General features: G+C 43.7%; 2 protein-coding genes and 1 non-coding gene across 4 annotated transcripts in view; 2 read left to right on the forward strand and 1 right to left on the reverse strand.

Annotated features, from left to right (window-relative positions):
* Positions 1–25,122, forward strand: part of Ccnd3 (cyclin D3) — a 90,337-nt gene that overhangs the window by 42,980 nt on the left and 22,235 nt on the right. The gene's annotated exons all lie outside the window — the stretch shown is intronic.
* The window catches only part of Med20 (mediator complex subunit 20), a 114,066-nt gene that overhangs the window by 42,935 nt on the left and 46,009 nt on the right, over positions 1–25,122 (forward strand). The window lies entirely within an intron of this gene.
* On the reverse strand, positions 24,983–25,055 carry Trnaa-ugc (transfer RNA alanine (anticodon UGC)). The gene has a single exon. It is a non-coding gene; the product is annotated as a tRNA-Ala (tRNA).

Raw genomic sequence — 25,122 nt, forward strand, 5'->3', positions numbered from 1 at the left:
TGGGTCATGGTGGTTGAACAGGACAAATTCTGATGGGATCACATTCTAGCTTGGCCACTTCTAGCTGTGGGACCTTGGGCAAGTTACTTAATTTTTTTTGTGCCAGTTTCCTCATCTGACACAAAAGAATAATATGAGGATAACAATACCTACTTCCTCTGAGTTATAGGTTAAACAAGTTAATATAATAAAAAGCATAGACCGGTAATTGGCAAAAGGCAAATGCTATAAAATTGTGGATATTGTCATCATCAGGGACAGGAAGGAAAAGTTTGCCTAAAATCCTAAAATGACAGACAAGAAGTTTCCCTTGGAAGTGACCGTGTCTAATCACTGCATCCTTGCGAGGTGGTGGTTAGGCATGCGCAGCTAGAGTCGCATACCATTCCTGGGCTTGAGCTCACACTTTAACTTAAAGCTATTTGGTAATGTAGGTAATATTTATTTTAATGACTGTCTAAATGCAGATGTCCCAGATCAGTTTCTATTCCCTTGTCTGTTTTGCTCCCATTCTGCCTTTTCTATCCCAGAGCACCAGGTCTTCACTCTGCCACACCCCCCACCCTTCCTTAGTTCTCCTAGAGTCTGTGTCTCGGGGTCAGATTCTGCATGTCTGTTAAGGTGCCAGCTAGCTAACCTGAAAAACTCATTCTGATGGTACAAAGGTTGCTGCTTCATACAAAGATGCTTTATGACAAGGTCTCTTCTGGGGCAAATGCCCCACCCTTCGAGTCCTATTCTGTGGGAGGAAGAGGTGGAATAGCCTTCTAGACAGGACATCAGGAGGGAGAGGTAGGCCACTCATCTCCTCTCAGAGAAGATAAAGCTTTTCTGAGCATCTATCATGTGGCCAGGGGGAGACACTAGCAGGGATGTGGCAGGGACGTGTGATCGGTAAATATTGTGACACACAGCTAGGTGCTGGAGGGGATGGGGGTATCAAAATGGGTAGGACTTGTCCCTGCCTTCAAGGAGTGAGGGAATGTTAAGCACACAGTTAATAAGCATAGATGATAAATTATGACATGAGCTGAAAGAGACCCAAGTCAGGTTGCAAATAAAGATGGAGCAATCTATTCAACCTGGAGAATTAAGAAGTTTGCACAGGGAACCCGATGGTGGCCTTAGAACCGACTCCTGAGAAGGATTTTTACAAAGTACAGAAGTTCTCCATTTTCTTCGGGGGATATATTGCAAGTTCCCCCATGGATGCCAGCAACCTCAGGTAGGACCAAACCTTGTATATGCTTTGCTTTTTTCTATGTGAATGTGCACGAATATGATGCCTTTTCCATCTTAACTGAGCACTCGTCCTGGTTGTTGCAGCTGAGACATGGCCGCAAAGCTAGCACAGAATTCTCTTTCTACACAGTTTCACAGATCGAAGAGTGTTTCTTGTGTAGCATTCACTTAGCATACAATTTTTTTCTCATTAAGTTGAGAACGTTAGCCTTTTCACTTAAAGGAAGCATTTTATGGCTTCTCTTTGGCATATCTGAGTTGCCAGCCTCACTATTCTTACATTTTGGGACCATTATTAAGTAAAGTAAAGCATACTTAAACACAAGCACAGTCAAGGGATAACCAAGATGGCCAGGAAGTGACTGACGGTCTCCTAGTGTATACAGCATAGATACTCTGAATGAAGAAATGATTCACATCCCAGGCAAGATGAAACTGATGGCATGAGAGCTCAATATTGCTACTCAGAATGGCCCACAATTTCAAGGTTATGAATTATTTCTGGAATTTTCCATTTAATATTTTTGGTTCAGTTGACTGAGGGTAACTGAAACCACAGAAAGTGAAACTACAAGTAAGGGGGCATTACTGTGTGTTATACATTATAGATATGTCAGTTAGCATGACTGTGGTATTCATTCATATATAAACATACATATACATATATGTCTCAAAACATCACATCGTATACCATTAATACATATAATTTTTTTTTGTCAATACATCTGAAGGGGGAAAAAGTCATCATATCTAACATGATCTAGTTATTTTTCTTTTCTTTTTGGGGGGATTTACTGGGGATTTAATTCAGGGGTGCTTGATCACTGTGCCACATCCCCAGGCCTTTTTATTTTGTTTTTTTTATTTTGAAACAGGGTCTCACTAATTTGCTTAGGGCCTTGCCAAGTTGCTAATGCTGACCTCGAACCTGTGATCCTCCTACCTCAGCCTGCTGAGCTGCTGGGATTTTAGGCATGAGCCACCGTGACTGGCTCCTATGATATCTTCTGTACGTGTAGTAGTTTTGCACTTTTACATCTAGCTCTGTGAATGGTTTTGGGTTAATTTTTGTGAAGGGTATGAAGTATGTGTCTATATTCATTTTCTTGCTGTGTACATCCAGTTCTTACAGCACCATTTATTGAAAAGACGGCCTCTGGGTTGGGATTGTGGCTCAGTGGTAGAGCGCTTGTCCAACGCATGTTAAATCCTTAACACCACATGAAAATAAATAAAATAAAGGTATTGTGTCCATCTACAACTAGAAAATACATTGAAAGAAAAGACCACCTCTGCTCCATCGTATCCACCTGCGCTCTTCTGTCAAAGATCAGTTGCTAGTATTTATTTGGGTCTATTTCTGGACACTGTTCAGTTCCACTGATCCATTTGTCTATTCTTTTGTCAATGCCATACTATATATTTTTTTTGTACCAAGGATTGAACCTAGGGGTTGCTCTATCACTGAGCCACATTCCCAACCCTTTAAAAACATATATATATATTTAATTTTGAGACAGGGTCTTGCTAAGTTGCTCAGGATCTCACTGAAAGTTGCTGAGGCTGGACTTGAACTTGAGATCCTCCTGCCTCCGCTTCCAGAGTTGTTGAGATTACAGGGGCACTCCACAGTGCCTGCCTTTGCCATATTATCTTGATTACTATAGTATTACTATAGTACATACTTACTCTATGTTAAGCCTTGCACTGTTTTTCTCTTCCAATATTATTTTGGCTATTCTGGGTCTTTTACCTCACCATATAAACTTTGGAATCAATTTGTCAATGTCTGCAAAGTACGTTGCTAAGATTTTGATTGGGATTGTGTTGAATCTCTAGATTAAGTTAGGAAGAACTGACTTCTTGACAATATTGAGTCTTCCTATCCCCATGAACATGAAATCTCTCTCAATTTATTTAGTTTTTCCCTGATAACTTTCACCAAAGGTTTTGTGTTTGTGTGTTTGTTTGTTTTGTTTTGTCTTTTGCTTGCAATGCTGGGAATCAAACCCAGATTCTAACATACGCTAGGCTGAGGCACACCACCGACCCCAACGCCAACCCCTTTCATTGAGTTTTGTAGTTTTCTTCATATAAGTTTTGCACATATTTTGTTAGAAGTGTAACTAAGTGTTGTAAGTGGATTGTTTCTGGTTTGTTTCATTTGTTAATGGTATGAGGGTTAAGCCCAGGGAACTTAACCACTGAGATACATCTCAGCCCTATTTTTATTTTTTAGTTTGAATCAGGGCCTAGCTAAGTTGCTTAAGGCCTCGCTAGGTTACTGAGGCTTTGAACTTGCAAGTCTCCTGCCTCAGTCTCTCAAGTAGCTAGGACTACAGTCATGTGCTGTCGCCACCAGCTACATGAATTGATTTTCAAATGTTGAATCAACCTTGCATACCTGGAGTAAATACTATGTGGTTATGGTGCATAATTTGTTTTATACATTGTAAGATTTACTTTGCTTGTATTTAAAGGTTTTTTTTGTTTTGTTTTTTGTTTTTTGTATTACTGGAGATTAAATTCAGGACCTCATGCATTCTGGGCAAGCACTCTACTTCTGAGCTATATCCCCAGACCTCCTTTTTCCTTTTTATTTGAAACAGAGTCTGGCAAAGTTTTCCAGGCTAGCCTTAAACTTGGGATCCTCCTACCTCAACTTCTCAGGTAGCTGGGATTACAGGTGTGTACCACTGTACCCACCTTGTTGAGGATATTTTCATCTTTGTTCATAGGAGATTTTGGTGTGTAGGTTTCTTGTAGTATTTTTGTCTGATGTTGCTGTTAGGATAAGGCTGGCCTCATAGAATGACTTAGGAAGTATTCCCTCTGCTGTCGTCTTCTCAAAGAGATCGTAGAAAATTGGTATGGTTTCTTCCTTAAATGATAGGTAGAATTCACCAGTGAACTCCCTGGACTTGGTGATTTCTTGTTTTGTTTTGTTTTGTTGTTTTGTTTTGGTACCAGTGACTGAATCCAGGGGTACTTAACCACTGAGCCACATCCCCAGCCCTTTTTATCTTTTATTTAGAGACGGGGTCTTGCTAAATTGCTTAGGGCATTGCTAAATTGCTGAGACTGGCTTGGAATTTGCAATCCTTCTGCCTCAGCCTCTTGAGCTGCTGGGATTACAGGCATGTGCCACCCATGCCCAGCATTAATGTGATATTTTATATCTTTTGTACTGTTCTTTATGTGTATTTTATATGCACACAAACACATCTCACTTCAAAACAACCACATTTCAAGTGTGCAGTAGACACATTGACTGGTGGTCACCATATTAGCCAGTGCTGCTCTAGAGGAAGAACTTTCCAGGCAGAGGAAATAGCTGGTACACAAGTATTAAGACATGAACAGATTCTTGAGTCAAGATACCATTAGGAAGCAGTAGGGGTGGAGGAGAATCAAGGAGGGTGTGAGGTGGGAGTAGTAGAACATGGGGTCTACTAGATGGCCAGAGTTGGCATTTTGAATTTTATTCTAAATGTAGTAAAAAAAAAAAAAAACCATTGGAAGGACTCGGGGTGTAGCTCAGTGCTAGAATACTTGCCTAGCATGTGCAAGGCCCTGGTTTGATCCCTGGCACCTCAAAAAGAAAAAAACAAAAGAAAGAAAAGGAAAAGAAAGCCATTAGAGGGCTGGGGAGATAGCTCAGCTGGTAGAGTGCTTGCCTCGCAAACATAAGGCCCTGGGTTCAATCCCCAGTACCACAAAAAAAAAAAAAAAAAAAGAAAGCCATTAGATGCCTTTATAGTAATAAATGGTTTGTTCTAACATGTCTTTTTGAAGGGTTCTTTGCTTTATTGGAATCAGCCACCATGTAGGCCTGAGTGAAGAATGGAGGTCCAGATACAGGCTATTAGGTTAACATGGGTGAGAAATGCAGGTTACTTGTAATTAAGAGGTCATAGTGCATGATTGATATTTGCATGATTGATATTTCATAAAATACCATGATTGATATTTCAAGGTGAACCCCAGGAATTGCCAATGGATTAGATGTGGGATGTGTGAAAGAGAGGAGACACCTCTCTTTCACACAAGATGTGTGAAAAATTACACCAAGATTTTTGCCCTGAACAAAATGATTTTTGCAAATAAATAATAGTGGAGTTTGGACTTGGTGTGGGAAAGAGGTTTGGGAGTGAAATCGGAATTCCATTTAAGCAGAGACTACAGTATTTGGATGTGTCCTCTAAAATTGAGAACAAATAGAGCAGGAAAATCCAAGGGAGTGTAAAAAAAATTATAGGAAGTGTTCAAGCAATTAGAGATGACATAAGGTAAGAATGTGTGTTGGGGCTGAGGCCAGTGTATGGAAACGGGGAAGAAAATGTGCGTGCTGGGCGCGGTGTGCACACCTGTAATCCTAGTGCTTGGGAGGCTGAGACAGGAGGAGCACAAGATCAAAGCCAGCCTCAGCAACTTAGTGAGACCCTAAGTGACTTTGCGAGACCCTGTCTCAAAATAAATGGGGCTTGGGATGTGGCTCAGTGGTAAAGCCCCCTGGGGTTCAATCCCTGGTCCCTGGTACCAAAAACAAAAACATAATATCATTAGAACCAAAATTTTCTTTTAAAAAATTTCATGCATGAAAGGAAAAAAATCCTCATTTATTAAAAAAAAATTTCATGTAGTACATTAAAAAAAAAAAAAGACTGAAGTCAAGCATAGTGACCTGTGCCTGTAATACTTGTACTTGGGAAACTGAGGCAGGAGGATCACTGGAGTCGGGAGTTTGAGACCAGCCTGGGTAACAGCGATATCTTGTCTCAAAACAACAGCAGCAGCAACAACAAAATACTGAACAAAAAATTATCAAAATGTTAATAAATAGAGATGGTTTTGGTGGTTGGTAAGACTGGGATGATTGAATTTTTTTTCTTTTCTTTCTAGTTCTGTATGTTTTCTATTTTTCTTTAATTGAAGATAACTGCTTTTTTAATAAGAATAAATTTAAACTAACAATTTAATGTTTGCAGGGTTGGAGGAGGGAGTAAATTGAATGGGGAGCATGGAGGTAGTGGAGAAGAAAATGTGGTGCAGCTGATTATGAAGGACTGACAGTCAAGTCTGATAGGCTAGGTGATTGCAGTAGTTCAGTAGGAAGGAAAGAAGCCAAGGAATGAACTGGATCTGGGGGTGTAATCCAAATTTGGCTGCTTACTTGGGCAAGTTACTCTTAGTGCTTTTAAAAAAAAATCTGTAAACAGAGTAGGGGGTGTAGCTCAGTGGTAGAGCAACTGCCTAGCCTAGGCAAGACCCTGGGTTCCAAACCCACAATCTCACAAAAAGAAAACAACCAAAAATGGGGGGGGGTGTCTGTAAATAGCAATGATAATTGTACATATCCCATAAGAGTGTTGTAGAATAAATGAGTGAATACTTGCTAACCACTTAGAAAAGCACTCAGCTCACAGTAGGGACTTAAGATTTGAGCTGCTATTCTTGTTACTCCCAGCAACTTGGCCACCATGGAACTGGTGCTGAAAGAGGGTCATCCTCCTGGAGTGGTTTAGGTGAGGACCCTCATGGGGTCTAGGCCTGTTTCCCAGGAACTTCCAGGAATAGAAGATATCTCCTAAGCTGGCAGCGATACATGTGTCGCCATACTACCAGTTTCCAGGCTAGGGTGGTTCCTCGTGCTCCAGGGCAGAAGAGAAACTAGAAGTGGAAGCCTGGGGCAACAAAAGACCAGCCATTTGGTTACTGAGCTCTTAACCTCATGGTTTCATATGAAGAGGGTTTATGCTCTAGGCAAGGAGTGGTGTCTCCTAAGATAGGACTTGTCTTCCTGAGTGGGAGTTAAAGGAAGAGAGAGTTAGACTCAACATTTAAAATAACAATGGCAACAACTTCTGGTCATTGTTCAGCCACTTTAGAAGACAATATAGAAATTACTATTAAAAGTAAAAATACCCAAAGATTTTCATGAAAGTAAAAATGTGAGCTGGGTGTGGTGGCCAACGCTTGTAATCCCAGTGACTCAGGAAGCTGAGGCAGAATAATTACAAGTTCAAGGCCAGCCTGGGCAACTTGGTGAGACCTTGTCTCCAAATAAAAAATAAAATGGGCTAAGGATATGGCTCAGTGGTAAAGCACCCCTGGATTCGATCCCCATTAACTAAGTAAAAATGTAGACTGGGGATATAGCTCAGTGGTTAGCATGCTCAGGCCTTGGGTTCAAACCCTAGCACACAAACACACAAATGAAGCCCGTACCTTATGATCCAACAATTTGTCAATATTCAGTATCTCTCCTGAAGAAACAATTACAATATATGTCAAAAAGTCATGGATGTACATATCGATTGCAGTATTGTTTGTAATGGCAAAACGTGTGTGTGTGTGTGTGTGTGTGTGTGTGTGTGATCACAACCCAAAAGTGCATGTGATATTGAAAAGTCTAAATAAAACTGGGGTGTTGCCAGGAACGGTGGCACCTGCTTGTAATCCCAGCGACTCAAAGACTGAGGCAGGAGGATTGTGAGTTCAAAGCCAGTCTCAGCAATTTAGCAAGGCCCTAAGCAAGGCAGTGAGACCCTGTTTCTAAATAAAATATTAAAAAGGGATGAGGATGTAACTAACTGGTTAATTGCCCTTGGGTTCAATCCCTGCTACCAAAACTAACAAAACAAAAATAAAACCTGGGGTGTAACACATAGGGTGGAATGCTGTGTGCACATGAATGATCTTTGTATATATCAATAAGAAATTGTTGGACTGGGGCTGTAGCTTAGTGGCAGAGCGCTTGTCTAGCACATGTGAGGCACTGGGTTTGATCCTCAGCACCACATAAAAATATAAATAAATAAAATAAAGGCATTGTTTCCATCTACAACTAAAATAAAATGTTTTTTAAAAAAGAAATTACTGAGGGCAAAAGAGGAAATAATATGCAGATGTGTAATGGAGTAGACAGACAAAGTTTACTGAAGCATTATCCCTAACAGTTTAGCATGTTTTATAAAAAGAATATACTTATTTTCCAAAACTCTTAACTGTTGAGATTTCTCAAATATAATAAGTTGGGTCATCTCAAATATCATGAGCTCTCCATGGCTCAAGAAGTCCAATGACTGCATGGACCATGGAGGGCTAGTATAGGACAGTGATTCCAATTTTTTTTTTCTTCCCACCTTTGTTTTTTTTCCTCTTCCTCTCTTTTTCTTGTGGTACTGGGGATTGAACCCAGGGTACTCTACCACTGAGCTGCATCCCCACATCCCCAGCCCTTTTTACCTTTTATTTTGAGATAGGGTCTGGCAAAGTTGCCAAGTCTGGCCTCAAACTTGTGATCCTCCTACCTTGGCCTTCGCAGTTGCTTGCACCCCTGTGCCAGGCCCAAAATAGCTTTCACTGGACAATATACTGAGATTTTTGTATATAACAAAATGCATTTCATTTACAGTGCTGCCTTTGTTCTGAGTCTTCTCTAAGGATTTGATGTTCAGGTATTCTTTTTTTTTTTTTTTGGTACAGAGGATTGAACTCAGGGGCACTTGACCACTGAGCCACATCCTCAGCCTTATTTTGTATTTTATTTAGAAATAGGGGGTCTCACTTAGTTGCTTAGTGTCTTGATGTTGCTGAGGTGTGCTTTGAATTCGCAATCCTCCTGCCTCGGCCTACTGAACTGCTGGGATTATATGGGATTATAGGCATGTGCCACCATGCCCCCCCTCAAGTCTCAGGTATTCTTTATTTTACAAGATATATATATTTATTAAGAAGGAAAGTTCCATTAGCCCCATATGTATATGGGTTCTTTCCCTAATAACCTTACTTGGCAACAGTCTTGCTTTCTGGTCTCCAAAATTTGGGGGGAAATTTTATTGATCGTTGAAATGTAAATTTCTGGGAACTAGCCTGATGGGGAAAGTGAATCATTTGGTTAGACTGAAGTCCTCTGGGACATTATCATCTCAGGGCCACAGGCTGGACCACTCAACCCAGTGAGTCAACTACAAACGCGAGCTTTGGATGGGGGTTTGGGTGAAGAGGTAGGTGGACCAGCACAGCTCTGCAGCTGTAAGTACAGCACGGCACGGTTCTTTGCATTTCCCCTCCTGGAAGTGTGTCAGTCTGTCTTAGGGACTGCTGCCTTGTGGCCCTGAACAGACGGACAACAGCCGCACATTCAAATGAGTGAACACATGCCCTGTGCTCTGGAGGAGCTGTTAGCGAGGGGAGGCCACCAGGGTATCTACCCGCAAGGAGCTTATAGTCTGATCTCCTTTATTTACAAAAGACAGAGTTATTGCCACAGCTTCTAAGAGCCTCCATTTCCTCAGATATAAAATAGCAAACGGGTTGAGCATCCCTAATCCAAAAATGCAAGACCCAAATGCTCCTCAATTCATTTTTTGATTGTCATATCTCACCTCCACCCTGATCTGGAAAGAAGAATCAGACTCTGAGAAGTAGATGATGTGATTAAAACAGAATGGGTGGGGCAGAGCTGTGCAGAGTGACCTTAAAGAGACAGAATGACTTTCCGGACCAACAAGGCCCAATTTTCACAAGAACAGAAAATTAACATATTTATTAAGAAGGAAAGGTAAATTAGCCCTAGACACTTTTGAAAAAAACTTCTAATTCTGGAGATTGAACCCAGGGTCGTGCTGGGCTGGGGATATAATTTAGTTAGAGAGCATTTGTCTAGCATGCATGAGCCCTGGGTTCAATCCCCAGTGCTTAAAAAAAAAAAGAAAAATTCCAGAGTCTCATGCATGCTAGGCAAGCACTCTAACTCTGAGCTGTGTCCTCAGCCCATCATCACCGAACACTTTAGGAAAAAAAAACAAACCTGACTTGGTAGCGCAGGACTGTAATCCCAGCAACTCAGAAGCCTGAGGCAGGAGGATCACAAGTTCAAGACCAGCCTCAGCAATTTAGCAAGGCCCTAAGCAATTTATGGGGACCCCGTCTCAAAATAAAAAGGACTGGGATGTGGCTCAGTGGTAAAGCACCCCTAGGTTCCATCCTCAGTACCAAAAAAAAAAAAAAAAAGCAAGTAAGCGGTCACTGAGTGGAGAGGTGGCTTGGCCCTGATGTGACAGTTTTCCCTATTGTGGAGTCAACACTCCCAGCTGGACCCCTGACACTGGAACCCTCGGCCTGCCCCCCTTATCTCTGCTCCCTCACCCACCAAACCCCCTGTGACTCCCTGCTGGCTCCCCCTATGGAGAGGCCTCCAGGGAGAGAATGTGCCAGCCCAGGCCAGGGACCTCTTTCCTGTCCTCTCAGATCTACTTCCCCACTGCAGTCTCCTGCTTGGCCATGTGGAGGACGTGATGATGTCTTAGAGCACCGGTGACCTGAAGCTGTGGGAGGGGGACCCCTTTGGGTGGCTGTCATGATTTGAAGCCTGAAAGCTGAGGATGTGAGTTCAGTCATGAGGCGCCCTGGCTGAGGCCACACCACCGATGGGGCCATGAGCCCCGTCTCCCTCGGCAGGACTGGTCTCTCCACCCGTCTCACTTTTTCCTTGCTTGAGCTTCTCCAGTTTGCAGCTCCAGTGCAGCTTCATGGGATTTCAATCAGTGAGGGGAAAGTACTTTCTAAAATGGTTAAGCCACAGAAGCAGCGCTGGGGAGTAATATTGACCAAATTGCATTAGTATATTGTGTGTGCATATGAATGTGTGACAACAAATCCCGTCATTGTGTACAACTATAATGCACCAATAAAAAAAATGGAAAGCTGGCACAGTGGCACATTCCTGTAATCCCAGAGGCTCAGGAGACTGAGGCAGGAGAATCCAAAGTTCAGCAAATTAGCAAGGTCTTAAGCAACTTGGAGAAACCCTGTCTCAAAATAAAAAATAAAAAAGGGCTGGAAATGTAACTCAGTGGTAAAGCACTCCTGAGTTCAATCCCTAGTACCAGGAAAAAAAAAAAAAAAAATGGTTCAGCTGAGCCTGTGGTCCCGACGACTACGGAGGCTGAAGCAGGCAGATCTGTGAGCCCAGGAGTTCAAGACCAGCCTGAGCAATGTAGCGAGACCCCATCTCTAAAAAAATGAAAGTAAGGCCAGGAGCAGTGGTGCACACCTGTAATTCCAGCAACTTGGGAAGCTGAGTCAGGAGGATCCTAAGTTCAAAACCAGCCTCAGCAACTTAGCAAGGCAATAAGCAATGCAGTGAGATCCTGTCTCTAAATAAAATTCAAAAGAGGGCTGGGGATGTGGCTCAGTGGTTAAGTGCCCCTGGGTTCAATCTTTAGTACCAAAAAATGAAAATAGAAAATAAAAATATAAATAATTACAATAATAAAATGGTTTAGCATGATATACATAAAAATTATAATAAGGGGCTGGGGATATAGCTCAGTTGATAGAATGCTTGCCCCATGAGCACGAGACCCTGGGTTCAATCCCCAGTACCACAAAAAAAAAAAAAAAAAGAAAAAAGAAAAAGAAAACTGTAATGATCATAATCACACACACACACACTCTTTGAAAAGTGTAATGTGCCATATGAGTTACCCTAATTCTGTTGGAAGCTGAGAACAGTGAGAAATTGACAGTTAGGCCCAGGAGAAATACCAGATTAGCCCCCACCCCCATACTCCCTCCAGGGTTAGATTGAAGAACTAAGGATGGGAACTGAACCGTACTGTGGTTCAACAGGTGGCTGCCTCTCGTGACCCTGGCTACGTTGGGCTGTTGTTAGTAGTAACATGGGCACTGGGCACCCTCCATCAGGAGTCCTCTGCAGACAGCCTGAGTTTCCTGTCAAGATGGTGGGTGGTGCACACTGTCTCGTGGCTCACCCTACACTGAACTCTGCCTGTTATTTTTCCACCAGACTGAAGTGAGCCCCAGCCCCGTTAGAGGGGAGAGAGTTGGCACCTGGTTAACCAGTACTTGCTGATGATAGCACCCCCAGCTGCAGAGCTCCCCTGAGTTACCTGAGTATTGTGCTGTGTATCCGAAGGAGCATGGATGTTCCTTTGCAAGGTGACTTGGATATGCATGTGTATTTGGAAATCAGTTGGGGGATGGGTTAGAGGTGGGGTGCTGGCTGAAGAATGATGTATCACATGGCTTCTGCTGGGCACTGTTCTAAGGATTTTATTTATTAAAAATTTTTTTTCCTTTGGGTATTGGGGATTAAACTCAGGGACACTCAACCACTGAGCCACATCCCCAGCCCTATTTTGTATTCTATTTAGAGACAGTGTCTCACTAAGTCGCTTAATTCTTCACTGTTACTGAGGCTGACTTTGAACTCATGATCTTCCTGCCTCAGCCTCCCGAGCTGTTGGGATTATAGGCGAGAGCCACTGAGCCCAGCTAAATTTTTTTGTGTGTGTGGGGCTGGGGATTGAACCCAGAGTCTTGCCTATGTCAGACAAATGCTCTATCACTGAGCCATGCCCCTAGCCCTGTTCTTAGACTTTTACATGTGTTATCTCATTAAAAATTCTCATCCCTGCTCCCAAATTCTTGTGTGGTATATCCTGTTTACAGATGAAAAAGAGAGAGAATGGAAGACCTAATTAACTACCCAAGAATACAGCTATGATAGTGACGGAACCAGGATTTAAACCAGGCAGGGGGCTGGGGGTCATAATTTGGTGGTAGAGGGCTTGCCTAGCATGTTCAAGGGCCTGGGTTCCATCTCCAGCACTGCGAAAAACAACAACAACAATTAAAAAAAAACCCAAACCCCAAAACAAACCAAAAACCCCCACAAAAACAAATGCAATAAAACAAATCGGGAAGGAAGTCTGACTATAGAAACAGAGTTCTTTTGTTACTGTTGTTGTTTTTCAGTGCACAACTACAGCAGAGAGAGACTCAGCAGGGTTACATAGCTGATACCGGAATCAAACCCAGGACTGACAGTATAAATCCTATAGATTGACCACTACTCTAGTCTACATTCATGGTTGCTTTATTTTTATATTTTTTAGTTGTAGATGGACATAATACCTTTATTTATTTTATGTGGTGCTGAGAATCGAACCCAGTGCCTCACATGAGCAAGGCAAGCACTCTACCACTGAGCCACAACCCCAGACTGCATGGTAGCTTTTAATATTCAATCATAAATATAATATTATAATGTAGTACAATATTCTGTCATAGTATAATATTCTATTAATTAAGTGGTTATAAATTTAGTTAATAACTTCTTTAGTTGGACATTTTGATTGTTTTCATTTTTTTTTTATCATAAGTAAATGTCAAGATTTAAAAAAGAGAGAGAAAAATGGTAGGAATGTGGTTTGGTTTATCAGTTCGTTTGCTTAAAGGTTTTAGGCCAGATGAGCTGAGCCTTCTGTGGCTAAAAGAATTAGAGACTTGGTCAGGCATGGTGGCACTTGCCTGTATTCCCAGCAACTTGGGAGGCTGAGGCAGGAGGATTGAAAGGTCAAGGCCAGCCTCAGCAACTTAGAGAGGCTCTAAGCAACTTTGGGAGACCCTGTCTCAAAATATAAAATTAAAAGGGCTGAGGATATGACTCAGGGGTTAAGTGACCCTGGGTTCAATCCCCAGAATTTAAAAAAAAAAAAAAAGAATTACAGGCTTGAGGTCACTATTTGAGTGGAGAGTGAAATTCTGATTAGAAACGGTGCCAGCATGAAGACAAGGAAGAACAGACTCTGTGCTGTCCGGCAGGGATTTGGCACAGCCCACTGAGATAGAAAATTTGGGATGCATTTCAGCAACGTCTGTAATCCCCACTTGGGATATTTCAGTGTTCCTACGTTTTCCAGCCTAGCAACTCACTGACATTGCCCAGATACACGTGGGTGGAGCAGGGCAGCGGAAGGCCATTCTTTTCCAGCTCAGCCGTGTGCAGCCATCTGGAGTCCCACCAACCGTCCATCCCATGTTCCTGGTCCCTTTCCTCTCCAATTCAGTCTCCCTTCTTAGTACCCCTTTCAAGGTTCTACATTCCAGATTCAAAACAGATAAGACCTGAGGATTCCACACATAGTGAACCACTAATGGCGGTCATTCCTTGGACTCTCAGCATGGTACTGAGCACTTTCCAAGCACCATCGCCGATGGGAAATTCACACAGCCATGATTTTTTCTCCCTGGCACTGGGGACTGAACCCAGGGAAGCTTTACCACTGAACTGCATTATTAGGTACCCCCTGTTTTTTTTTTTTGAGGCAGGGCCTCACTAAGTTGTTGAGCCTGGCCTTGAACTTGCCATCTTCCTACCTCAGCCCCCTGAGTTGCTGGGATTACAGGCTTGTGCTGGTGTGTCTCTCTGTAGCCATCATTTTATAGAGGAGGGAAAGGAGGCTTTGTGAGACTAAGGTCTCCCCCAGAATCCCATAACTAGTGTTTGCAGAGCTGTGATGCAGAGCCAGGGCTGCCAGAGGCCATGGCTGGGCTGGGGTAGTAGCTCAGTGGTAGGTTGCTCACCTGGCACATGTGAGGCCCTGGGTTCGAGCCTCAGCACCACATAAAAAATAAATAAATAAAAATAAAAGTATTGTGTCCATCTACAACTAAAAACATTTTAAAAAGAAAAAAAGAAGTCCATGGTCACCTATATACTCCTCAGCCTTCATGATATACTATAAGCAGAGGAGGCCATAGCTCTGGGAAAGAAACCTTCATTAATCACAAGAACACATTCAGTTACCAGAATTATGTGTGCACTGGATGGGCCGGGCCTGCAAAAGACCCTGAAAAAAATTCCTTTTCTACCTTATTTTTAAATTGGGGCAAATGAGGTCCACAGCGGTCACCCGACTTGCCTGAGGCCCACCCACATTAGAATCAAGGTCTCCTGCTGGGCCCTGTGACACATACTTGTGATCCCAGCTGCTTGGAAGGTTGAGGCAGGAGATTACATGTTTGAGACCAGCTGCCAGCCTCAGCAATTTAACAAGACTGTCTCAAACAAACAAACAAACAAACAACAGAACACAACAGTCTGACACCCACTCCATGGCTACTTAAGAGAAAATGGCTCATAAGTGTACTTTGCAGGGAGCATTGGGAGCAGAAGAGCATTAATAGGACGGGCTTGCGGGGTGGAGGGTGAACAGGGCAGTTTGGCATGGCTGGGCCATGCCAGGGTGCAAGGGAGATGTGGAAACCCAAAGGTTCATTCATTCTCTCCCTACCCCGACTCTGTCTCTCTCTTACTGGGAATTGAACTCAGGGCCTCACACATGAATGCTCATTGTACCACAGAACTGCCCCCTGGCCATTTTTATTTTTAATTTAATTTAATTTTTTTGCGGTGCTGGGGATTGAACCCAGGGCCTTGTGCTTGTGAGGCAAGCACTCTACCAACTGAGCCATATCCCCAGCCCCTATTTTTTATTTTGAGACAGGCTCTCACTAAGTTGCCGAGTCTGGCCTCAAACTTATTATCTTCCTGCCTCAGCCTCCTGGGTAGCAGGGATCATAGGTGGTGCTACCACACCTGGCCCAAGGATCTCCTGATTCTCCACTCTCCAGCATATACCTAAGTCCCCTTCCACTACACTGTGTATTCCTGTTGGCTGGAAGAGAGCGATTGGTAGGAAGGCAACATGGCCTAAGGATTAAGAGCCCAGCCTGTGACACGAGTTTAACCTGGACTCATATCCAGGTAAGGTACTTTATCTCTCTGAGCCTCTGTTTCTTAATCTACAAAATGGGAATTATGAATACATATTGTACAGGTTAATCTGGTGCAGTGCCCACTGTAGTCCCAGTTACTCGGGAGGCCGAGGCGGGAGGATGACTGGCACACAAGTTCAAGACCACCCTGGGTAGCATAGCAACACCCCGTATGAAAAAAATATATAAATGAAGCTGGTTACTGTGGCGCAAACCTGTTATCCCAGCAGCTTGGGAGGCTGAGGCAGGAGGATCACATGTTCAAGGCTAGCCTCAGCAACTTAGTGAGGCCGTAAGCAACTTAGCGAGAACCTATCTCAAAATAAAAAAATAAAAAAAAGGGCTGAGTGTTTGGCTCAGTGGTTAAAGTACCCCTAGGTTCAATCCCCAGTATCAAAAATAAATAAGTAAAATAAAAGTAAGTAAATATTTATTTTATAGGGCCATGGTGAGAATAAAATGAGATAATACTCCCAAAGATAATAATATAAGTTTGTGGAAAGCAGAAAAGAATCTTGAGGTTGATTTGGTGTCAGAAAAAGAGAAATAAAACTGGTAACCAAATATATGATCTCAAAAAAATGCCAAGTGATTTCCTAATTTCATCTGGCTCGCTGTTTCTCATAGCACAGTCAGAGGGAAGCTTGCTTTGCTTTCCCACACGGAGGTGTGGGGCGGTGGAGGGGGACATCTCTAAGACCTGTCTCTGGTGAAGTATGAAGGATGGATCTGATTTACTTAGGGTTAAGGACGATACGGTTTGTTTTTAACTTCCTGTCTTGAAAGGAGGTGGGAGAATGAGAGGAAGTAAGATTGTTAATATAAACTTGAAATCCAGATTCTTTCCAGAGGACATCCCCTCGGCTATGTGACCCCAAGTGAACTTCTCCCTGTCTCGATTTTCTCTTTAACACAAGCTCATTGATGCGGTCTCAGAATAGGTACTTTCTATATGGCATTTTATTTAATCCTCAAGACAACCCTGCTCATTTTAATAATAAGAAAAAAAATTTGAGGTTCAGGGAGGTTAAGTAAATTGTCTCAGGCCACACAGTACCCAAGCAGCAAGTGATAGTTCTGTGATTTCAGCCCAGATCAGACACCAAAGCCCATGTGCTTTCTTTTATATCAGGATGGATTCTTGTTTTATTGGGTCCAAAACATTCACTTTGGGGAACACTCTTTAAGCAATAATATGGAAAAAAAATACAAGATCACAAATATAACAGATTTTAGAATGAGTATTTATTTAGATTTTGAAATAAAATCACAGCATGGTAGAAAAAAATTTAAAGCTGAAATATCACAGACGCCACGAAACTAGAAAAGTGGCATACAGTTTGTTCGACTTGCTCTGCGGCGACACTGTGTTTTCTACTTCTTTAGGCTATATCCTCTGGTTGCATCTTCGTATGATGATGATTTTGTAATATTTTCCATAGAGAGAATAAAAAAGACAACATAGTCTTCCTCTAGCATAGTTGATTGTGTTTATGTATATATATCTCAGCACTAGTGTTCTGGTCAAATTTAGGGAAACTTCCATTAAATATTTTTCCATATATGTGCCATAAGATTTTAGGGCATGACACATTTTCTGGTGCACGATCTAAGATAATCTTTGAATTGGTGACCCCGTTTGCTGTCTGCTTAATGTTATCTTCCTTGATAGCATTTTCTGTCAGATCAGCAAGAAATTCAAATCTTTTCCAGCACAGCTTCTCTTCCAGTACTTCAGATGGAATGAAGATGGTTTACATTAATAAAAGACACACAATTAAGCTCTTTTCTCATATATCTCTGACCTTTTAAAAGGAATTCATTACAAAATACCAGATGAGAAAACATTGGAAGCATTTATAATGATTCGACCTAGAAGGAAAGTGGGGGGGGAGGCAACTCAGAACCACTTTTGAGGCTTTGGACATTCGTGGCTGTTGGAATCTCTGGGGTGTGTCCGGGATTTTGACTCTGGGGTCTGAGGAGGTGATTTCATAGCTATACAGTTAAGCAGGGTCTGAAAGGTTGTTTGGACACAGGTTGACCTAAAATGAATAAAAAGGATAGTAGGGGAGTCTGGGAGAGCATCTAGGAATGTCATAGATGTGGCCCTAGGTGTGACCCTCAGGGGTCTAAATGTGGTCGCTGCTCTAGCCACTGCTATGGGCAAGAAGCTGCATAGAAATGTGGGCCCTCAGTCCTGAGCAGAGCTCTCGAATGGCAAATCTGCCTTTTAACAGAGCCGTGATTCCTATGGAGGATCTTCTCAGACAAACCTGGAATAGAGACTTTTTTTTTGGTACCAGGGACGCTTAACCCCTGAGTACATCCCCAGCACCCATTTTTTACTTTGAGACAGGGTCTGACTAGGTGGCTTAGGGCTTTGCTAAATTGCTGAGACTGGCCTTGAACATGCGATCCTCCTGCCTCAGCCTCCTGAGCCACTGGGATTACCCGCATGCACCACTGTGCCTGGCTAGAGTAGAGTCTTTCGCATGAACTTCCTGATGCAGCCCACCTCAGCTTGGTACTTGGTCCCTTTTCCTGTATGTCCACAACTTTGGGAACTGGCTTCTCTTGTAGCAATCATTGTACTGTGTAGATCTCTGTTTCCCCTCCCGCTCGACTGGAACTCCAAGAGGGACCAGAGGCGTTTGTCTTTGACTTCCAATCCCTCACAGTGCCTGGCACACAGGAGACACTATCTCTGGAATGCCCACTGTGTTCCAAGATCCCTGCCTCTAACTCACTCGGCCCTTGCCCCAAACATGTGGGCTGAGATGAATATCCCCACTTTATAGATAAAGAAACTAAGACTCAGACTCCTGCCCAGAGCCATAAATGGTGGAGCTGGGAATCAACTCTAGGAGTGTCTGATTCCAAAACCTTCAGCAGCAGAGGATAAGGAAATGTTTAGTGAATTATGTATTTAATTTGTCACCTAAGCATTCACTAACGGTATTATTTACTCATGGAGGAGACTCAGGATAAGATGAGCAAGAAGAGCAGAGGAATCAGCTTTTCTTGGCCTGCTCTCTCCTTAGAGAGCTATCTGGTGGTCAGCCTTCTGGGGCAGGGTGCTGGCTGCCCTGGAGGCCTCCCAGCCTGTCCGGCCGTGGTGATTCTGCTGCCTGGGAGTGCGGATGACACTCAGGCCTCTGCTTTCCTGCCCCTTTCAAGAGGTTCACTGTGACTCAGCAAAGTCACCATGGGTCTGAAATCAGAGATGAGGGAAAAAAAAAAAAAACCTCAAAAATGTGTTCTTTTTTTCTGAAGGAATTTCCCTTTCATGTCATTCATTCCTTTGCCAGGGAATCCTGGGAGCCTTCAGCCCGTGGTCAGCTGTGTCCTGCATGCCTGGGTGTTCTGGGACTCGCCCCTTTTCCTCCTGGCTCCTTACTGGGCTTGGAGATGGCATCAGGCTTCTCTCCTCCCTAATCCCTGATTCCAGGCCACTGGGGACCTGCCCAGCCCTGATCTACTCAGCTTGTTCATTAAATCCTGATCCTGGGCCCAGATGATCTGGGTTCAAATTCTGCCTCCACCTCTTACTAGCTGTGTGACTTAGGTAGGTCACTTCACCTCCCTGTGTCTTAGTTTGATTATCTCTAAAGTGAAGACAACAGTACATTTGAGGATGAAAATAATTGTCTATGTAAACCACTCAGAACAATGCTGGCACAGGTTAATACTGCATAACTATGTTATTATCAATTCTGGAAGTTATTAATCATGGAGGTTTTTGATACCTGGAGGAGACTGGAATGGATGTATACTAAACTTCTCTTTTCAGTTCTTCTAGTCTCACCCTGGAATTTTTGTGAACTCTCAATTATTCACGCTGTCAAAGGCTTAAGGGGGCAATTGTAAATGAGTGAATAAATTAATAAATTAGAAAGCTTGAGTTGCCTGCTGAAAATGAGATTATTGTTATGGATGAAGAAGCGTGGCTCAATAGATGGTTGATTTGGGAATAACTACATCTAGTCTAAGAGGGGGCCGGCCCCCTGAGAATTTCCAATCATGGGGTTGATGAGCAACCTACGAACAGACAGTTTACTGTTGAACGTAGCAAATTCTGTATGAAGCTAAATTCTGTATGAAGCTATACAGACAACAGGAGAAAGGAAGTGTATAATTCCTGTCTTGGGGGTTGGGGGTGGCTGTGACTCTTAGCTGTGGGTGTGTTTCAGAATCACCTGGCAATAAACACGTGGAAACTGAGGGTTCTGATTTCCAGTTCTGCAGATGGGCTGGGTGCCATGGTGCATGCCTGTAATCCCAGCAGCTCAGAAGGCTGAGGCAGGAGGATCGCTAGTTCAAAGGCAGCCTCAGCAACTTAGCAAGGCCCTAAGCAACTCAGCGAGGCCATATCTCTAAATAAAAAAGTAAAAGGACTGGGGATGTGGCTCTGTGGTTCAATGTCCCTGGGTTCAATCCCCAGTACAAAAAAAAAAAAAAAAAAAAAAAAATCCAGTTTTGCAGAAGGAACAGGACCATCAGAATTCTTAATAATTCTTCACCAGATGGTCAAGAGATGCACCAAACATAATAATAATATTAGCCCATACTATAAACTGGACAATTTACCTTCACAATTCTCTCTATAAGGCAACTTAGATTATCCCCATTTTCCAGACAAGAACGCTGAGGTTTAAGTAATTTGACCAAAACCACACAGCAGAGTTCCTATTTTAATCTAGCTCTAAGTGTAAAGGCCTATTTTATGTCATATCCCACACTGCAGGAGGTCAGCCTAGAAAAATCTTACCAGAAATTGAAATTAAGATAGTCAGCCCAGATGTAAACTATAACATCCGTCCATAATGGGTCAGAGCAAAGATGTGCCAACTGATTTAAAGAAGCACAAAGGCCCAGAGCCAGTGGAAGCCTGGACCTTTACCCTTTGGCCTCTATTAGCATATCTAAGGGAAGAATGAGTCCTTGAGGGTGGGCCAGTGCTTGGGCCAGTTAGCCTAATACTTTGTGAGCTAAGTGGAGGGGTCCTGGCCCAGCAGACCCCTGGCAGCATCGTGATCTGGCTTTAACTTTTGCCCTTCTCTCTGGTCTCTGGACTCTGGCTCCTGTTTCTTTCTGTGGCCCCTCTTTCTCTACCTAGGGCCTTAAACGTGGCTGTTCTCCACTCCCCTCATTCCCAAGATGGCAGAATTCACTCTGCTTCAGCTCAGGCTTCGCTGCCTGTGCTAAGGACTTCAGAGGTGCACACTTCCAAGGCCCTGGTTTAGGTACTGAGGTTAAAGGTGGTGAGGGGCAGTTGTCCTCGCACTGGACCAGAGTTCACATTCCAGCCAGGCCCTGTGCTGGCTTCAGACCTCAGGAATTACTTTGCTTTGTTTTTTGGTCTCCCTTTACCTGTGAAATGGGATGATAATGCCCACTCTAAATGATTGTTGGGAGGATGAAAACAGACAATAGGCATTCCAAGTGTAGAGTAGAATGCTACAAATGGTACCCAGGTGTGATCCAGCTGGTATAGGCTTCATGTGACTGTTGGCAGGCACTTTCAAAGCCACATGTGAGATAGGGAACCTTTCCTCCAAATCTGTTCTTCCACTTGGATTCCTATCAAAGGAAATAGAGATACCTTCCGTGAAATTTCCAGAGCCAGAAACCCTAGGGTGACCTTGGCCTTTCCCTCCACAACCATCCAAATGGGCACTGAGTTCTAGTGATTCTATTATTCGGTTATCGTTGTGTTTTCTTTGTTTGAACCCTCTGGCAGGGTCTCATTAGGTTGTCCAGGTTGTCCAGGCTGTCTCCCACCTGACCTGCTGGACCAAACACCAAATATGCCAGGTACTCTCCTCTCTCCCCTGCCTCCTGCCCTTCTCCTCCTTGGCTTGTTAGTTCCCACTTAGGATGCTGCTCTGGGGGCAGCAGTGGCATCACTAAATCTCCCCTGGGAGAAGTCTGCGCGCGCAGACACACACGCACCCCAGCTGCAGCAAGTGCCCCTCCCCTCCCTCTGGGCATGCTCTCAGAAGGAGGTCTCCTCACAAGGCTTAACAGTCAGGGGCTACACTGCTGGTCAAGCACAGTCCTAAACATGCTCCCAACCCTGTGGTGTAGACTCGCCTCATTGTTGTTCTACTGATGGTGATTGAACAGTTTGCTCTGGCCAGGCCCTGGTAGGGGAGGATTCCTGTTTTATCTCGGAAGGTCAGGAAGAGCCTCTCTGGAAGGTAAAACAAGAGCAGAGACCTGAGGGAAGTGGAAGGGGAGACACGTGAACATCTTAGGGGAATTGTGATCCAGGCAGAAGGGATCATTAGCCGCATTTGATGAACAAGGGAAACCAAGACTCTGGGGAAGTTGTCCAGTGCCACAGACCAAGTGGCAGAGCTGGGTTTCAAACCCAAGTTCTGGAAATCTCCCTGTTAACAATGAGGTTTTGCTGCCTTTTGTGGCACACAGCAACTGTCTTTGCTGAGGGACAGGCTGGCTCTGTGCTCAGCACCCACACTCGGGTTGGGGCTTGGCTTCACATGTCCAGGAGAACAGGGGCTGATCACAGGGCTTGAGGTTCAAGTGGCGCCTCTGCCCTTCTGTTTTGTGTATCTATTTCTGTGGACTCTCTCGGAGAAAGAGTGTGTCTACTCCCCAGGCAGCTGCAAGAATCATGCTTCCCCTGCGCAGCCAAGAACCAGCCCCTGAAATATGGGGCCTTGGCCAAGGCAGGTTCCCCTCATTGGTCAATCATCAGGATGGCTCCTGCGGGCACCAACTGGATCTCACACCTTCCTTTAAACTTCAGCAGGAGGAATTGAGGCCCTTTGCAGGTGGTGTTATAAGTTGGCCTTGAAGGACATGGAATATTCCTAGAGAGATGGGGATGGGGTGTGGGATATGCGGGTGGTTTTTAGGCAGAAAGAAGTATGTGAGTTGAGCCAAAGTGTCAATACTGCTCAGTCAGTGGACCTGCATCTAGGTGCCACTCTGTTGGGGAAGAGAAGATAAGGTTGGAGAGAGAATTTAGGGTCAGATCATGGCAGGTTTTTTTTTTTTTTTTTTTTTTTTTTTCCTCCCTTTTTAATGGCCTGCTTTGCATGTTTCAGGCTGGAGTTCCAGTGATTCTGAAACTTTGCAAAGTTTCAGATATATGATCTGGATTTTTCCTGTTGGTATGGGGGTTTTAAGAAGCAAAGAATGCATACGGGAATTCCTCAAGGTTTTGAAAGACAGATTGGGCGTGTGGGGAGCACAGGTTAGACAGGCTACTGCACCAGTCTGGGTGTTAGATAGGAGCAGCACCTGAGCCTTGAGTGGAGGGACCAGATTCCACAGACATTTGGAAGTGACGGCGACAGGACCTGCTTGTAGGCTGATGTGGACACTGTTGGTGCAGGGGGACCTGAAGGAGAATGACGTCAGCATTTTTAGCTTGAGTGACTCAGCAGATCCCAGTGCACTGACACACAACACAAAAGAAGAGGGGCAGGTTTGAAGCCTCTGGAGTTCCAGGAGTCCCTCAGTGTGACATCCAGGTGGGGATGTGGGCTGGGAGTTTGGGATGGAAGTTAGAGCTGGAGAAACATGAAAGCTGAGGCTGAAGGAAGGGAGGAAGTTCTCTGAGGTGTGCAAGGAGAGAAGACGGGGCCTTGGCTTAATCTACAGGCAGGTGGAGGAAGTGAAGCCAAAGAGGGAGCTGGGAAGGGGTGGTTGGGAGGCTAAAGTATGTGAAGGATGTATTGACTAAGGCTTTGCTGGAACTATTTGACATGTCTCAGCCCTGACGGAGGCCATTTCTCAGGGGGAGTGCATAATTGATCTTACCTGGCTTATCTGCTCAGAAACCAGGGTACTTTCCACCCTGCGCTTGCTTGCATGGTCTTTATGCAGCTCTCCTCCACATGCCCTGCCGCCTGCTGCCCAGGGGAAACTCACAGAAGTGGGGATGCTCATCTCTCCCCATTGTTCTCCAGGAAACTCAGCTCATGGCTGTGCATACTTGAGGCTCAGCATACTAGCAAGGGGCCTGAATGACCAAGCAGAATGGATGTCAGTGGTGACCTTGTTCCACTGCTTTACCTGGCATGTGAGGCCACCCTTTCAAGGGGAATGCCTCATTTTAAGGAATGGATATAATAGGTCCTCTGAATCTTGAGTTGCTTCCGGCTTGCTCCACTCATTGGTCCCTCTGTCCATCCACCCACCCATCCATTCACCCATCCCGTATCCAACATTGCCAGTAGAAATATCTACTAAAAGTCAAGCACTTTCAAAACTGCAAGGAGGCCCCTGTGCTTTATCTTACTTAAATTACAACCACCTGGGATGTAGTTATTACTACCTTGTTTTGCAGATGAGGAATCAGATAATTTTCTTCAAGCCACACTCAAATAAGTGATAGAAGTGATTCAGACCCAGGTCTCTAATTCAGAGGTCTCTGTGTTCTCTATCATTCATGTTAAGACCTCCCTAGAGACAAGTGACAACAAAATTTTTTATCCAATCTGAAACACTATTCAAAAAGATTTGTTGAGATATCATTTATATACCATAGATTTAATTTATTTAAAGCACACATTTTTTATCTTCTATTTATGGTTTTTACAGTCATTTCCATAATCTTATGTTAGAACATCTTCATCATAGCTGGGGATGGTGGCACATGCCTATACAGTTCCAGCGACTTGGGAGGCTAAGGCAGAAGGGTTGCAAGTTCGAGGTCAGCCTGGGCAACTTCGTAAGCCCCTATCTCAAAATTTTAAAAAATAATAGAAAGGCCTGGGGAATATAGCTCAGTGATAAAGTGACCCTGGGTTCAATCCCCAGTACCAAAACAACAATAACAAAAACACACCCCACAAAACATTTTCATCACCCCCAAAAGAAACTCAATACCCCTTTAGCAGTTATCCCCTTTACCACCATGAGTAACCACCACCACTAGCTCTTAGGCTACCACTAATCTTTCGGTCTCTAGATTTTCATACTCTGGACATTTCATATAAATGGAATCTTTACTGATATGTGGTCTTCTGTGTCTGGCTTCTTTCACTTATGATAATGTTTTCAGAGGACATCCCTGTGGTCACCTGTCTTGTCACTGCATTCCTTTTTATATTCCATTGTATTGGAAGAACACATTATATTCATATGTTTGGGTTTTTTTTTCTTTTTTTGGGGGGGGTACTGGGGATTGAACCCAGGGCCTTGTGCTTGCAAGACAAGCACTCTACCAACTGAGCTATATCCCCAGCCCTGGGTTGTTTTTACTTTTTGACTATTATGAGTAAAGCTTCTCTGATGTTTGTATAATTTTTT

The sequence above is a fragment of the Sciurus carolinensis genome, chromosome 7, assembly GCF_902686445.1.
Source record: "Sciurus carolinensis chromosome 7, mSciCar1.2, whole genome shotgun sequence".
In the NCBI taxonomy this organism is placed as follows: domain Eukaryota; kingdom Metazoa; phylum Chordata; class Mammalia; order Rodentia; family Sciuridae; genus Sciurus; species Sciurus carolinensis.